This window comes from Choristoneura fumiferana, chromosome 27 (assembly GCF_025370935.1).
Source record: "Choristoneura fumiferana chromosome 27, NRCan_CFum_1, whole genome shotgun sequence".
In the NCBI taxonomy this organism is placed as follows: Eukaryota; Metazoa; Arthropoda; class Insecta; order Lepidoptera; family Tortricidae; genus Choristoneura; species Choristoneura fumiferana.
Genome location: NC_133498.1, coordinates 9,810,552 through 9,816,793, shown reverse-complemented (window position 1 = coordinate 9,816,793; position 6,242 = coordinate 9,810,552). Strand labels below are relative to the sequence as shown.

At 34.6% G+C, this 6,242-nt stretch overlaps 1 long non-coding RNA gene across 1 annotated transcript in view; it reads left to right on the top strand.

Moving 5' to 3' along the window:
• LOC141443371 (uncharacterized) overlaps positions 1 to 6,242 on the top strand; it is a 282,390-nt gene that overhangs the window by 273,813 nt on the left and 2,335 nt on the right. The gene's annotated exons all lie outside the window — the stretch shown is intronic.

Sequence of the window (6,242 nt, the reverse complement as noted above, 5' to 3'; positions counted from 1 at the left end):
TATATTTATATATATACAAGAATTGCTCGTTTAAAGGTATTAGATTATTGACTCTGAAACTGAAATACGATTCTCGCGTGGCTCTTGATGGAAATGGGTCGGCGCCATTTAAATCGCCTCGTCTCGCCTCGCTGGTGGAACATCACCTCAATGCCGAGAATTACATTGAATTGAAATTATTACCAGCATTATCTCAAGAAAGCTGTTTTACTAGTTATTACAATGTAAGTAAAACACCGTTAAGGACCTTTTTCACCACTTGTCGACTAACTTTAAGTGAGGGATATCAGTGATCTTTTATCTGACACTTAAAGTTAGTCGAAAAGTGGCGAAACGGGCCCTAAAGTATATATTACAAAAGTCTAGGTTATTAATAAAGAGAAATATCAATTGTGAGTAGACCAAGTCAAAATAAGATTATTCATAAAAAAAGTATTTTACTCTGAAATGGAAGATCGTCAAAAATTTTCTATATTTTTATGTTATCTGTGATTTTTAAGGCTATCTTTAAAATATGATTGTGAATCTCTCTACTCATGCGATGGCCTTGACGTCCCCTAAAGGTTCAAAAAGGTACTTTATTTACAGTTTTAATATATTAAATTAAATCTATTTAGATGAATAAGCACTATGACATTCTGTTCAGTGCTTATATAAAAATAAAAATAAATAAACTAAAACTATAATAAATCTAAAAATGGACCCTGCGGCATGGTACCAAAGATGCTGGCAGCATTTCCCCGCTGGATCGCAAGACTGATGCGTTGAGCGAGGAAAATTTTATTGTACCTAATATACCTTTTTTATAGTTGGACCTGTATTGTTCTGGAAATAAATTCTTTTTTAAACTCGCTTATATAAAAATGATAAATGAATAGTTTTTTGGGCGTCAAAAATGACTGTCAACGTGTCAACATCTCACTAAGCGCATCCATCATTGAAACATTTTGTGTGGCACATATCTGTGATTGTCTTGTCAGAATAAACAGAGTCAGCATCACATATCTTTTTGTACTGAAAGTACCTGATGCCCGCGGCTTCGCCCACGTTTCTTTTTTATTTTGTTTCACAATGACGGACACAAAAAAAAGAATTATCCAGTTTGGTACCGTCGTTCGGAAGTTGGGCGCTTACATAGATTTCGGTGATTCATTTTTATTTATGTAGAATAAGAATCACGACTGGTTGTAAGCGAAGATGTGGGCTAAGATGGCGCTTGCCTAATGAATTACCATTCACCCAAGATTGGAAGACGGCCTGATTGTAACAATCAGGGAATACAGACGCAGCCAGGGCATTCCACTCCTCAGCTGTCCGGATAATGAAGGACGAGCGGAAACGCTTTTTGTCTGTCACATAAAATTTATCAATTGGTGAAACAGGTCCGAAATTACAGTATTTTAAATTTGATTTAGTATTCGAAATTTATTAAAGCATTCCTGAATGAGTATTATTTTTAAATGTAAATCGTTTTGTCATTTTTTGTTAGTAAAATTGCCATTTGACATGCCATGTCGGTTAAATGCAGGTCGAATTTCAGCGACTTCATGTGGTCGGAAGATTTAAAAGTTTGTATGTATATGTAGTGAATGACAATAGTCAACAAAAAAATGTATTTAGAAAAGATTCTGTTAACAAAAATGTATTAAAAGAAATCAGTTAATATTATAGGAAAACAATTTCAGATTCCATATTTCTTTATGTCCGCTCGCTTTTCGCGGAAATATTTTTCCAAATAATTCACTTCTCAACTGTTTCATATGGACGAACGATTTATTTCTGAAACTGTTAAACTATCCAGGATATATATATATCAAAACTAACACATAAAAGGGCGTTTTCATAAAAAAATAGCCTTTTTTTAATTTTTGGAAAAAATATGGTTTTTCCTACTCAAAGTCAAGAACATAATCGATTCCGAGAGCTTAAAAAAATGTCACCAAAAAAAGATAGTTTTGCGACGTTTTTTCATACTATCCGTACGGGCGTGACAAAACTGACTCAATAAAATTTGTATGAAAAAATGGGGACATTATTTTAAACGATCGGAATCGATTGCGCTCTTGATTCTCAGTAGGAAAAACCATATTTTTTCCAAAATAAAAAAAAGGTACACTTTTTTTTGAAAACTCCCAGAACTCTACATGTTAGGTTAGGTAAGTTTAATAATAATCCTGAAGTATTTACAGTTTATAAAATATGAAACAGTTGGAAAATGAATAATCAATCATCAATCAAATTTTTAAGAGAACCCCTACAGCCCACACGTGTGTTTGTTTATAGCATTTATGTTTATTGTTATAAAAATGCCATTACTCATTAGATTAGTTACGAATGTTTTATTTCTTAAGTCGATATAATTTATCATGCAAAGAAACATAACAACGAATCTGTTACAAAAACAAACAATATACAACAATATTATTCTAACAGACTATTAAGGCAGATTATTTAGTTTAATTTCATAATAATCTCATTATCTTTAGACATAGTTATAACTTGTATTATTTTCTAGTTTGTTATGTTAAAACTGACACGTACTTTAATGACTGAACCTAAGTTATACCTAATACCTAAGTATCGTTTGTGAGTATGAAATTCAGGGTGTAACTTCATAATCGCGAACCCTTTATGGATATGAAAGTCATTTTGTTTCTAAAAATTTTCATGACAAAAAAAAACAATGTTTTAAAAAATATCAATTTTACAACAAAAAAAAAATGTGTCGAGAGCGAGTCTTTACTTAAAAGTCGTTGGCCCTGTAGTCTTTTATTCTTTTAAAATTATTTATCACCGATCTGAGAGGGTATCAAAGAGGTTGGAGATTTAAATATATAAATATATGGTATTGTAAGTCGCGAGCGCTACACTATAGTTTGTAGCCCTACTTGCTCCTCGTTCATCGCAGACGGTGGGACAGCACTAGTATCATAATTGAAGGGATGTTTATAAAAACAATGTAACTAACAATCCATTGCTTTCCACTTAAGCGAACTACAACAGAGCTGTGCAAAATTGAACAAAGGCTCCATAGTTTCTATCCAACTTTGTTCGTTTTAACAGCAACGTGAACCACCAAGTAGAAAAGCAGTTTTTTAAGTAAAATTATTTATTTAGGGGCTGTTTCACCATCCATTGATTAGTGTTAACTGACGGTTAAATGTGATGCCGTCTCTATTTGTTTTGTGCGAATAGACAGAGAACACTAATCAATAGATATGGTGAAACAGCCCCTTAGTATAATAAAATTACACATGGGAGCAAAACCATTAAGTGACCATGTTTATGCAAACTCTCGAAACAGGTCCTATACCACGAAGTGCAAAATTCGAACTGCGAATTTTGCCTTCCCGCTGGCGCTAATATTATTTAATACAAGTGTGAGAGGGACGGTACGATAGTCCCCCAGCTCACCCTTTCTGAGCTCTGCTTATAAATGAGCTATACTTCAGGGGTTTGCGATTTTGTAATTACATTCCGTATATAAGCTTTACTACAACACTCGCACAATAAGTCATTTATTTCTAATTACCTTTAATAATCCATTTGCCAGGGATTCCCAAACTTTGCGCCGCGGTGGTCGGGGGGCGCCGTGGTGAGTGCCCAAGGGCGCCGCGAGCCGCGTGGCGCTCCTGTTAACCTTAGGCAACTAAGGTGTTAGGGCGTCCCGTCATTGCTATTGTACCTTTTTTCAACAAGCTAAACTTGACCCAAGTGTCAACTACTTAAATAGCAAGCCTGTATATGTCTTAGCCTATAGACACACACCTAAATACACACTACCACATACATACATACCACTACATACATCGCACTGCAGAGCAATCCTCTCAGAATAAGAGGGCTTGGACCGTGATTCCCACGTGTTAGGCTCGAAAAACTCACTTTCCCTAAACGTACACTTTCTTTAAATGTGCACTTTCCGCTAAATGTACACTCCCAAAAAGGTACATTTTCCCAATTGGGGACACTATTTCAAAAAATGTACTTTTCCAAGGCGCACACATTTGGTATATGTATGTATAATATTCACGCCGACAAAATGGTACAAAACTACAAAAAAAGTTTTGGCAACTACCTGTCATGTACAAAGTGGTTTTCGCTTCAACCCTTCAGGATATTCACCTTCTGAGAAAATGCACTACTTATTTGAGAAAGTGTACCTATTGGGAAGTGTACGTTCCGAGAAAGTGATTCTTCTGAATAAATAAATAAAAGTGAATGATTGGAGTGAAAGTGAGTTTCCGAGCCTAACCCGTTCCCACGCGGGCCCAGTGCAGATTGGGTACTTATCACACCATTGAATTGTTTCGAAGGTAAAGCTCGTTGAGATGACTTGTCTGAGCAATCTAGAAAAGTTTGGGAAACCCTTGCATTATACAGTTTATTTTAAGTTGATGTTAACATGTACTTAGATTAAGCGTATTAAAATGTTAATCACTGCACTCAGAATCATAAAAAGAAATATTTTTTGAGATCACTTGTAGCATATTAAGGTAAGGAGATAATAAAATTAGTGTTCAATGTCTGTTTAGGATAGTGGAAGTGTATGTGTGTAGACTTTTTCTATGTGTACAAAAGTGAAGTAGTACAAACTTTAATCGGCTGTGACAAAGTTCCAAGAGGTTGGAAACTGTTAAAATACATGTTATTGTTTTCTTATTTAATTCTTTCATATAAATAGAAGAAATAATTGAGCTGATCCATGTTAATGAACTTCAGTATTTTACTTTGCATCTCCGCTGCAAATCGTGCACCACCGCTACATCTATGCGGCACATATACGTGGAGTTAAAAAAATCCTGTACGATAATTTGACCCACATCAAGACTACTGAACATATTCACTATTAATTAATTAAGTTTTGTATAGAAAGTCACAAGAACGCTATCAATATACAAAACATATCTTTTTTTATTTTTATATTCAATATCTTTCCACTTGTCGTATTATTAAACAGTAGCCTTGATGTTGATTCAAATATAGCACAGGTTTTTTTCAACATTATATTAACATTCAGAACCCGCCCTTCTCTTGGACATCAAACAATATGTCACACAGTTTCAACTGTCAGTCCCGACTGTCACAAACACAACACAAAATACCGACGCGTTTCGAACCATATACTAGTTTGATTACAAACATAATAAAGTAATGTAATTTGGTACTCAGTCTGAAACGCGTCAGTATTTTCTGTGGCGTTTTGACAGTTGGGACAAGTGTAGTTCATTAAATGGAAGACATGTTCGGAATTAATTAAAATAATAATCGGGGGGCATGGTAGTGCCTCCGCCGAGTCGAACGCGGTTTTAACTGTTCTAACTACCCTCTTGAGACCTGACATCGCAGCCGAACCCTTGCCAGTTGCATTTCATATACTTGTACATAATAATAATATCGAGCACAATAATATGTGTGTAGAATTAAATAGCAAAATGCTTTAACTATAAATATAATGGTGTAATGACAGTTTTAAAATTGGGTGCTGTTTTTAGTTTTTGTAACAAGATAACGAAATCAGTTTGTTGGCAGCACATGTGTCAAGTTGAGACAAAGCGATATAATTTCGGACATTACATTACATTTAAATTAGTCATACAAAAAACACCTATAATGATGGTTTCTATAACAGTCTATACTTGGTTTGAATAGGTAATTAACTAAATGTAAACAAACTTCAGCTGCCAGCTTTGGTACATTCAAGGATTTTAAAAAAATTACTTAAGTATCTAAACTATCATTGTAATACAAACTAGACTAGTGTATGTCAATACAGAAATGTAAATGTTTAGATAGTTTAATGGGGGAATTTCAATATTTAACCCTGAATAAGGTAGAGGCGATTTAGCGACAGGTACGGCACAATTTCCGATGTAATTATTGAAAATACGACTAGCTTTAAAAATATCCTTTGTCAGGTATGTATTCGATAGCTGCTTTTGATTCTGTGGTAGTATGCTCCAATAAATGCGGCCTTATTAAGGGTTAAGACACCAACTGACGTTTTGTTTACATTTAGTTAAATACCTATCCAAACCAAGTATAGTTGGCGCTTCTATCTATATTGTTATTGTTTAATACAGAGCCAATTGCAAGCAAGACCGATGATGTCACACAGAAATATCGCTAGATAGCGTTTAGTACAGTCAGGTTCGATTGACGCAAAACCTCATGATACTAACGCCAACTAACTTGTCCAAGAAACAATTATGTTTTTAAAACAAAGTACGGTCGGTTATCTA